General features: G+C 42.8%; 1 long non-coding RNA gene across 1 annotated transcript; it reads right to left on the bottom strand.

Moving 5' to 3' along the window:
* Positions 1-755: 755 nt before the first annotated feature.
* LOC140212856 (uncharacterized) lies at positions 756-7,136 on the bottom strand. Its single transcript, XR_011889814.1, has 3 exons — positions 6,388-7,136; positions 5,248-5,328; positions 756-2,903 (listed from the first exon to the last, which is right to left on the bottom strand). It is a non-coding gene; the product is annotated as an uncharacterized lncRNA (long non-coding RNA).
* Positions 7,137-10,756: the final 3,620 nt, after the last annotated feature.

Genomic DNA, 10,756 nt, shown 5'->3' with positions numbered 1-10,756 from the left:
ACTGTCAAACCAAACAGTATTCAAAAACTGCAAATGTTGCAGGTCCAAGTAGTTAATTGTGCTATTGCAGAAAAACTGAGCGCTTTCTTGAAATGCTTCCTTGTGTGCGTTTAGTGGTGGGCGGTGAAAGGCAAATTAGCAGTCTTTCAAATGCTTGAAATCACTGAAATGCGATTTGTTTTGTTTTCTTTTGTTTGCATTAAAGTTAACGGTGTTCTTGAACAAGTTATTGCCTGTCCAAACTACTACACACATTGCACGAGGTCCTTGAAGTTACTGTCGGGGCCTCGAAAGTCCTTGAAAACCATTGAATTTTTTTCTTCAATATTGCTACGAACCCAGTAGAACAACTGTCATGGAGTAAAAACCTTGGCTGAACAGGGGCTTATACGCAGAGCACAGGAAGACTAGAAAACCAGTAGTAGGCATGGAGGGCCCTGAAAAAAATGTGCCACATCCGCTCGTCTGCCTTATGTTTCTGCACCGACTGTCGCATTTTTAATAGAAGTGCACTTTCTGTTCTACTCCAATAAACGCAACATTACGAACTCCAGTGTGGGGCAGTCCTTCAGCCAGTGCAGAACTTTTTCTGTACATCCGAGTCAGCTCTGTCATTTTTCCAGCATTGTAGTACAAGGTTTGTTAAACTGGTTTAGCAGAATATGAGCAGTATACTCTTAAATTAGCTGTTTATTTGTATGCACAAGTGCAGGTCCTCAGTTTGGTTGCATGACAAATTGCCATACCTCAATAGATACAAGAAACAATTTTATTACAGTTTAATAAAATCCAAACAGTAATAATCACAACAATATAATGACATACATTTCTTTTGGTACGTATACAGCCCATGTCTTGGCAGTGTATAAATTCAACTATACACCGCAAGTACTGTGTCCTGACCACTATTATTCACATGTGTAAAACCATCACAGCAATTCAACAAATATCACAGTAATTAGTGACATACACTTTGTAACTGCTTTACATGAGCATAATGTATACAAATGGTCCCTGTGTACCTACACATGACTAGTGCCACCCGAGTACTATTACTCACTGGTGTAAAACCAACAAAGCAGTTCTTTAAAAAATATCACAGCGCTTAGTGACGTACATGCTGTAACTCCCTTGTAGAAACTTAATACAAACACGTGAGGACACAGAAAGCTAGCAGTGGGCATACATGGGAATACCACCGCCTCAATACTAATTCACAAGTGTAAAACCAACCAAGCAGTTCTTTGAAGAATATCCCAATGCTTAGTGACATACATTTTCTAACTAGCTTATATAAGCTTTATACAAACATGAGAACATACACAAAGCTAGCGGTGCACCCGCATAGAAGTGCGGCCATCTGAACACGATTATTTGCAAGTGTAAGCTCAACAGAACAGTTCGTTATAGTGATGCACATTTTGTAACTGCCTTATACAAGCTTAGTGCAAGCACAAGAATGCAGAAAAATATAAATTAAAAACTTGCTCTATGCATACACAAACAGATCAACACAAATGGTAAACACCGCTTTGAAGACAAATGTGACTGTGGCAAAGCGCAGTGCTGTGCCGGTTGAAATTGCCACCCACAAAAGTATTGAGCAATGCTTAGACCACAGGCAATAAAGTGCTGAAAGACTGCGTCTCTAACGTAACTATTTTAATTCAAATTTCTTGAATATAGGGCTCGCTTGCAGATAAGGCATCTGATCCAACTGACCTGATTTTACACCTGCTACATGCATACAATGCACTCAGATATAACTGGTAATAATTATAAAAGGCATTTAAAAACTTGATAGTATGATGAAGATGCATGACTAGAAAAGTTCTGTCCCCCTCGTACTTGTTAAAATGGTGTAAGTACGACACATGTTCTTTTTTTCCTCAATTTTTGCATTAATGGACAGCCGGGAACCTCGAACCAACACAAAAAAAAAGATACTGCTATGTTAATAGTGTTATGAATAATTTTTTGTGAAAGCTTTTTTACAGACAAGTGGCAGTCTCGTTTCTGGAGGTTGAGCTGTATCTTGCAAAATAACTTGAAAAGTGGTCACATGGGAGCATGACACTATATCATAATGTTAGTTTCAGTTGACTCTCTTGCCCTACAAGTCGCTGCTCACTGTGGCCAGTGATGCAACAGCAGTGTCTGTGTGATTTTCATCACACTTCTGTCCTATGCCATTCTTACCAGAGTTGGCGGCACATAGATACCCAAATTTTGATAGTGTTGGTTTCTCAGGTGGTTGCTTTTGATTTGCTCAATATCAGTTGGCACTTCAGCTGCATCAAACTTCTTTTTTACCTCTTCAACAACAACATCAACAACAATCTTATGACACCTGTGTTGTCCTTCTAGTTGCCTACAAAGACCAGTCAATCTAGCAACAACACTGACAGTCTCTACTATCTTGTAATGGGGGAGAGGTGTGTCCCACCATGTGTTCCACATTGTTGTCACTATGTGGGCTGGCTGGGGAGGCAACAACTGTAATATGTTTGCATATATTAAAGTGATGCTTGTACTGTGTTATAACACCTAACTTAGTCTTGCACTTGCTGCACAATAACACTGGCTCACAGTCGTGGTGAAAAGCTTTTGTATGTTGAGCAAACGAGTTGTATCCACTACAAAAAAAGTCAGTGATAGCACACATGTTGCTCTACCAGGCCTGGTGTGGTTCCTTCTGACACTGCTGCTGATGCTGACGCGCTGCTGCTTGCCTCGTACACTGTTGCAGCTGCAGCAGACATGGCAGTCTCTGTATCTATTGCTGCCGTGTCATCTGCCATGGTAACTTCCAAGTGGTATCGGGCTCACTTCTGCAACAGAGATGTTGTTTGCCCCTTGAGGGCTCTCATGATCAGGGCCAATAATTTCGTAGGCATTGTCTCCTGCATCGAAGAACCAATAAGAACAGCATGAATTAATAAACATAGCCCTAAAAAGTACGGACATCAAGACTTAACCACAAGCTTTGCACATAAGTGACCGGGCTTAATGAATAATACTTGCAGGAGGAGTTACACAATTGTTTGTGTACATTACAGTAAAGCCTCATCAGAAGATATTCAAGAGGCACGAAAAACATGTCTCTCGAAACCAAAAATTTTGAGACACAAAGGAGCCAGACTAGATCACTTTATTATGCATCATCACTAAAGTATGTTTTGATATATCTGAAGGAATAAATGCTCAGGGTGGCTTAAAGGGCCCCTAAACCACTTCTCGACATTTTTTGAACAGTTCAAGTAAATACGCGTATCGAAATCAGAATGCCGTCACGATCGACGCAGCCAAATGCCAGAGTGCGTAGCACTGCCGGAGCACCACAATATGAAGAAAATGACCCCGTGCGCCTCTCTGGACCTATCCTGCACCCCCCAGTTTGTCCTGACGTCACCAGGCTGTCTCTGATGATGTCACCAGTTTCCGGTGCTGTCGATTGGTCAAACGAAAGTGTACGACTGCCGGCAAGGCCTGCAAGCAAATACACACACTCCTTCTTCCTCGTCGCGTTGCGCGCGATGCCATTGTGGGCAGCCAATGGGGGCAAAGAACAGAAACGCCAACAGAAGGGTCTCCCTATGAGGCTCTTCAACACGAGTCACCATACAGTTCCGTTGTATTAGCGCCACCCCTCGCAGGACGACGGGCCAGCGCGGCAGCAACAGAGCTCGTTGGTGTTAGCCTGTCCCGTAACATTTGGAGGTGTACTAGGCAAGGAAAAGACGATACTGTCCATATGGCGTGTACCAGATGAAAGAGTAAAATGAGTGAGGACTACTTTTCGATAATCAAACACACGTAGCTCCACTATTACTGCACCGTTTCGAAAAATTCTCGTGGCTACCTGTTCATTGCCTTATTGTGTAGAACTGCAACACCGCAGCTAAATTTCAACCTCGGTGGTTTAGGGGCCCTTTAAAGAAGACATTCACAGCTTTTTAGTGACTGTAGATTGTGTTAGCTTTCTTCCCAACTTCTGGAATTCAAACACTTCACTTTGCAAGCCTTGTTGCTCGCAGTACCTTTGAGGTGCTCTTAGACGCTCGTCAGCTTCAACTGCCGACACTTTCTGCCCTGCACTGTCCTCGTTGCCCTCCTTTTCTGGTTCATGCTAAAAGAGACATGCGCGATTGACTTGTGTAAGGATTGCGTGATCTTTACGCCCTTCGGAGCACACAAGGTGCACAAAGTGAATGTGTCTGGGTTGTGTCCCTTCGAAGTAGTGAATACTTAAAAAGTCATCCTTAGTAACAAAGGTGTCTCTTGTATACAGTATTGTTAACGTGGCAAACATCGGAAAACCAACCAAACCATTTTCAGATGTCTCTTACAACCAAGTGCATCTTGTAATGAGATTCTACTGTACTGAATATTTTTCAACTATGGATCATCTGCATGTACATATAGTCACAAAGACATGTTGTGTGGAATGGCGAATCGGGAAACAGTTCGTACTCTTACTTTTTGTCCCTAACATAAGCAGCTGATAACAATATGATAAAAAAGCAGGCAATGAGGCTAGAATGGAACATAATCCTTCAGCTCTAAACAGTTTTTTGGGCCCACATCATTCCCTCATATGACATAAGGAAACAACTTGATTGCAGTAATGGCTGCATGTGATCTGAGTTGATTGAAACAAACTATACGTAAGGTTGTCCTGTATGTAATTTTATCAGAGTGCTTTTTAGATGTCCTGCTGGTGATCCTGGCTGCGCGATGCTTCTCATGCTTTTTGGCACGATTCCTTTTTTCCACTCCACTTTTTTTTTCAGATTTTCTCCCCTTTCCCTTCCCCCTTGTGTAAAATAGCACACTTGAAGTATCAAATCTGTTGAACTAACGTGTGTATCAAACCTGTTAACATGTGTGCTTCTCTGTGGTCTGTGTTGTATTTTTGCGCTGCACAATTCAATTCAAGATGAAAGATGGAACGTCCCTGCCTTTAGTTTAATTGTGTGTGTGTGTGTGTGTGTGTGTGTGTGTGTGTGTGTGTGTGTGTGTGTGTGTGTCTCATGTTTTGAAATATATGTACATTCAGGAGTGCCTGCATGCCCTTCTCTCCTGCTCCAGTGACGAAAAGGAGAGCCTGTTTATGTACCATAGTAAAAAATTCAAAGGTTTTCACTGTGCCCATTACATCCCTTATCATATGGATCTGTCACAATACAGAGTAGCAGTGGTCCATAATACTAGCCCATCCCAACATAATTATAAATTAACACATACCGACATGCTGCGAAACAGCTGTTGCAAAGCCGCTGGTGAAGGCAATTTCCGCAGCACTGCAGTGGTACAGCCGAGTTCCACCTGTATAGTGACAAATCCATATGCGTGTTAGCAACTCAGTAGTTGCTGATGGTTTCATAAGCTTTACACTACACAATAAAGTAATCTAGAGAACTTTGTTGGAACAAATGCACATAATTAGGACACCACTTAAACACTAACACGATTAATTGCCCCCAATCTCTCACTCACTAAGGGATAATACTACTGAAACATCGGTGGAGAGCTCAGATTAACACAGCCCATAAAGGACAAGCGTTCTTTGAGGAAAACAGCTATAACAGCGGTTAGTTTTCTTGATCATTTTATGTGGTAGCTTTGATTTAAATGTCAAGCAGTACTATAAAATACGAAGTGCCGCATTTCTAGCAGCAGAAGGCGTCGTCAGGCTCATGGTACAACAGATTTTTGCACTGTTTGTCAGTGAGCCGACACATACAAAGAAAACCGAATTCACACATACATATACAGTGTCAAGTGCACTTCTCCTTCTGAAAACGCAGCCACCAGTTCCAATGTTGCTGAAAGGAAAGGTTATATAAAGTGCGAGACTGCATGGAACTGCCACTTATGACTGTAAATGTATGGTCTGCTGATTGCAGAGGTAGTCACATGCTATTTCTAGTCTCTTTTAGAAGCATTACTAAAGAATAAATTAAAATCTATTCATAAGTCACAAATTTCATGCATCCACAGTTTGGCTAAATAACCTGTGAGAAAAAGACATGTTTACCTGGAATAGCAACCTTTTTTCCTGCTGCAAAACTTTCCTTCGAATTAATGAAATAACTTTACAGCGTAATAATATATTGTGTTGCTTGCAACTACTTGCCGGCAGTGGTTAGTTAGTGTTTATATCCGACTCATTGGGCGACAATACTGCCAAACACAAATGATTCACGAACACGAGAACACGTCCCTCGCAGAGAATAGCAACCATATATGCCTCTGTGAGACATGATCGCACCTTTGTGGTCAAAATGTACATTAGAATGACATCACCATCTCATTAAAAAAAAAGCCTCCGTACAAGGCAGCCGCCAACTGCATAATGTGAAATTGCAACTGATGTCGACTTACTGGTGGCCTGTGTTTGAGTCACTTTTGGCAGTTGACTGGGTGCTGAGAAATGCACGTCCTGGGTTGTCCCTGCAAAACATACAGGGTTATGTCAAATGTTGAAAATATATATATGTCGGCATTTCATCAGTCGCAAAACAAACGAGTAAACTAATAAACAACTGTAATGTAAACAGAGTACACATCATAAGATAGGCTGTCAACTGTTAATGCATTACGCAAAAAACCTAATGCATAGGAAAGACTATATGTATACACACGAAGCTAACACACAATTTAATTCGCTGTAGGTTTTTCCGTGCAGTATATTCAAATTATTATGTCTCGTGGTTAGAGCAAAATTAGTGTAAATTACGAACTAAATTATCTACCCTGGAAACTTTTCTTCAATATGCACCTGTGCGCGCTTCGAACGAGTAGCGTTGTAAAATTTACGTACATGGCATTTAACATAGTTGCTGAACACGGATTTCCTTTGCCCTGTGTCGTGTACAGTGAGCTACATATATCTGCCCCCCCCTTTTTGTACTAGCCATACTGCGTGCCACTGCACCTATACGCACGTCAATAAACCTCACGACACAGAAATAAAAAAAGCGCCAATCACCCATGCCTGCATGTTGTAGTGGGCCTAACCTAACCAAGCATGGGCTGTTGCTTTTTATAGTAAACACAGGCACCGTGCTCATTGCAAGTATGTATCATGTCGCTAAGCAAATATGCAATTTCATTGTACCACTATTTTTTTATCACATGGATATATCTGTTGAGAGGCAAGACAAAAAGCAGTCACTTCTCAGAACTAATCAGCTTTCTTAAAACACATTTTTAACTTTTCAATGACACTTGCTGCTATGTGTTTGTCTCCAGAGAGCATACTTGATTTGACTTTCCAATCAGAGACATTACATAAATATACCATGTTAAGATGACTGCCTGGAGCACGTGAGAATTTTCACCTTCGTGTAACATACTGTATCTTGATTTTGTTGACATTTGGTCAAATGGTACACCCAATATACCCACATACTAGTTTTCTTGTCCAAATAACATGCCAATGTATTTTGATTTTTTGGCATTGGCTCCTCTGCACTACGTGAAGTCGCGCTGCACTGGCTCTTTCACATCCTCGTGTCCTTGCAGCTGCCTTCTTGCGTTATATAAAGCGGGTGCCTGAAAAATATCGTATGCAAAAGTCAACACAAGGGCATGGTGAAAAACAACATCAAGACAGTCAAGGCCATGGCAATAAAAAAGTCTTAGCTCTTAGTCTTCCTAGTGAAATGCATGCAAAACATCCAAATGACTGCAACAGTCAACTGCTAAACTAACTTCAATTTTTAGATTTAAGCAAAAAAACAAATAAACCACAGTTCATCCTTGTTTTTCATGAATGTTAGAATACTCCTGCTAATGAATAGAATATTGGTCATTTTCAGACGTCATAGGTCTGTCATGAGTCTGGTGTATCGCAAACACCACTTGTGACACATCCTAAGCACGTGCCCAGTGTGCCCCCCCCCCCCCCCCCCCACACACCATCCCTGGTTGTGCCACTGCTGAAGCCACAATTTGAGGATTATAGCTGCAAACATGATGCTCAGTAGGGATGAAAATTTTGTCCTTCAGCTCAATGGATATATGGATGTGCCTATAAAAAAGGGCAACAAGGCTTGTTATGGCATGCTTACCCACATTTCAATACTAACAAGTTCACTGCGGCCTGCATCTAAGCTTACTAAAAGGCATGAACTTATTTTCATGCATGAGGTGCGTAGTGGAGTTCATTTTTGACAGGCCCGACTACTGCTGCAGTTTGAAATCTAGCATTTTAGATTCTTGTAGGCATGTAAAAGTTGCAGTTAAACCGCAGTTATTAGTTTATTACACCAACCTATTGTTCTGTGTACGACAGACTGGTAACACGGAATTAAAGCAACATTTTATTTTGATATTTTATGTCTCTACTAAAAATATTCAAGCGATAAACACATCTTGATCTGCCATGCTATAGCAAAATGCACACATTACGCTTGTAACCCCCCGAGGAAGGCTAATTTAGCTGTTCATATGACATAACTCTGACACGCCCACTCATATTAGCAAATGCACAGGTATGTCCAAAACAATAAGCGTATGCAAAGCGCCCCTGCAATTGTAATTCCACACAGCAGCCGTTATATTCGATGCCGATGCGTAACTAGCTGCTCGACAATTCACCGAGTTCGTAGACATAAGCATCCTTTCAGTTTCGCACCGTGCACGAAAACCGCAACAGGAGACAAAACCAGACCTATAATCACACCATTTTAACATGAGCAAAAACAGTTCAGTCTTAGGGATAAACACTGTCAGAGCGATTTAGTGCGCGACGGCGACGAGCGACGGCTTCGAGCGACAAAACGGGCCGTCGCTTGAACAGATGGCACGGTTCTGGAAATCTAGAAATCGTCGCTCGTCGCCCATAAGTGCTATGAGCGACTAGCCAATAGCGCGAAGCCGGAACTGGATGTACATACATCGCTCAAATACTACCGATTGTCGCGCGGAACGAGCAAATGATTCAATTTTTATACGTGCAAGGATAAGAACGTACTGCAAGACCTCCGGAAATATTTTATGCTACTTTTTATAGTAAAATACATCAACGTAAATTACTAAAGCACGCGTCACGCGTGACTGCAGCCCTCATGCCGGCAACACCGGGGAGGCGTCGCTCAAAATCGTCGCTCGCACGGAGTACGACTTGTAGGCGACGAGCGAACGCGACAGCCATCTCCGTCGCGTCGCTTGTAGCTGCCGCGCGCAAGATCGCTTATATGGCGTTTATACTTTTTTCAGCATAAAACATGGATTCCTCATGCGTTTTCAGTAAGTTCAAGATAACGCACCCAACTGACCTCTTGCAGCATGCAGCTGAATGCCTGCGGCAAAGTTTCTAACTAGCACTGGTGCTGCACGTAACTTCAGTGGTCGCAGATTCCCCCTGCGCGTGACACCGTCAAGCGCGCGGTTTTATTTATAAAAAAAAAGCATGCTGCCAGCAAAATGACGCCTTCTGTTATGTGATTCCTTAGTTCAACAGCGTTCCGTACACAGTAGACTACCAAACTGAATAAATTCAAACACACAAAACGCACGCTAATCACGCTCCGCATAAGCTCGGAATCACGGGCTGGTGAACTAACCATTTTAAGCGTCCTCTCGCCTGGCGTCTTATTGAACATACCATAGTTCTGGCAGCGTTTGCGATTTTTAAAGCTCTTACGGACAACGGCAAAGTGATAAAATCACATGCAGTTATCGCGACGACTGGCTTTTTCGATTGACATCGAGAGACAGCGCGTACGCCTAGTCCTTTGTCAATCGCGTCGGCTAAGCGCAGCGACGACTTCCTGGCGATAGCATGACATATACGGAGAATGTGCACCTAAGTTAGAATTCACTTACCGTGGAGGATTTGTTGTTATATCCAAGGCATGACGAACGACTGTCGTGTTTTCGTGGCTACGCGAGATGGCTGCCACGATCTCCCTCGGCTGGCCTTTGCTCGCTGAAGGATCAGCTTTCTCCGTAGCTGTGTTGTTCCGCGCTCTTGAGCGCGCGCGCGCGCGGTGGAGCCACTCCGAGTGAAAAAGTAGAGCGCTCGCTACGCGTTCCTTTCAACTGCGGCGGCCTGTTCTCTTAGAAGCAAAACGATGTGTTCTTTGCTCAGCGTGCATGAATGATACATTGCCATGTTCGGGGCCAGCCACCTACAGTTGAAGCAGAAGATTACGCTACGTTTTGTTTTCTATTGCCGCAAGAGTCTCTCTTTTCTATTGTCGCAAGAGTCTTTTCACTCTCTCTCTCTGAAGGGGAGAGTGAAAAGCACATTTCACTCTCCTCGACATTTTGCGAGAGTAAAACGACGCTTTGAAGAGTGAACCGGCAGCTTCACTCCTGCGATACCCTTCCTAGTTTTTAGAGTGCACGACTGTTTCAAAATCGCTTTTGGGAACAGGGAAATCGCTTTTACGCCTTGTGTAGAGAGTCGACATAGGCATCAACCGAAAGCCGAGTCTCCGGGATACATACGCTGCAGCGGGTATTACGATAGACGCCGTAGTTTTATCACAGCTACCGTTTTTTCCCGAAAGTCGAGTACAAATTTTCGTCGTTTACATAGGCTTCCACTGCTGAATCTTCAACTGCTGTGGAAACAAAATTCTTTCTTCTCACAACGTGATCACTGCATTTGGCTCGTGTGGATTCGCTTCCAGAACATGTCCGTCACCAGCCTTTTTCAATAATCAACCTGCAGCTTTTGTTATTCGTGAAAAACCAGCTCGTTCCATTCAAAAAGCGCTAGCTTCGTGCCGGGGCCGCT

The sequence above is a fragment of the Dermacentor andersoni genome, chromosome 8 (assembly GCF_023375885.2).
Source record: "Dermacentor andersoni chromosome 8, qqDerAnde1_hic_scaffold, whole genome shotgun sequence".
Classification (NCBI taxonomy): domain Eukaryota; kingdom Metazoa; phylum Arthropoda; class Arachnida; order Ixodida; family Ixodidae; genus Dermacentor; species Dermacentor andersoni.
The sequence above is the reverse complement of the archived record's forward strand: the minus strand, read 5'-3'. Positions and strand labels throughout refer to the sequence as shown.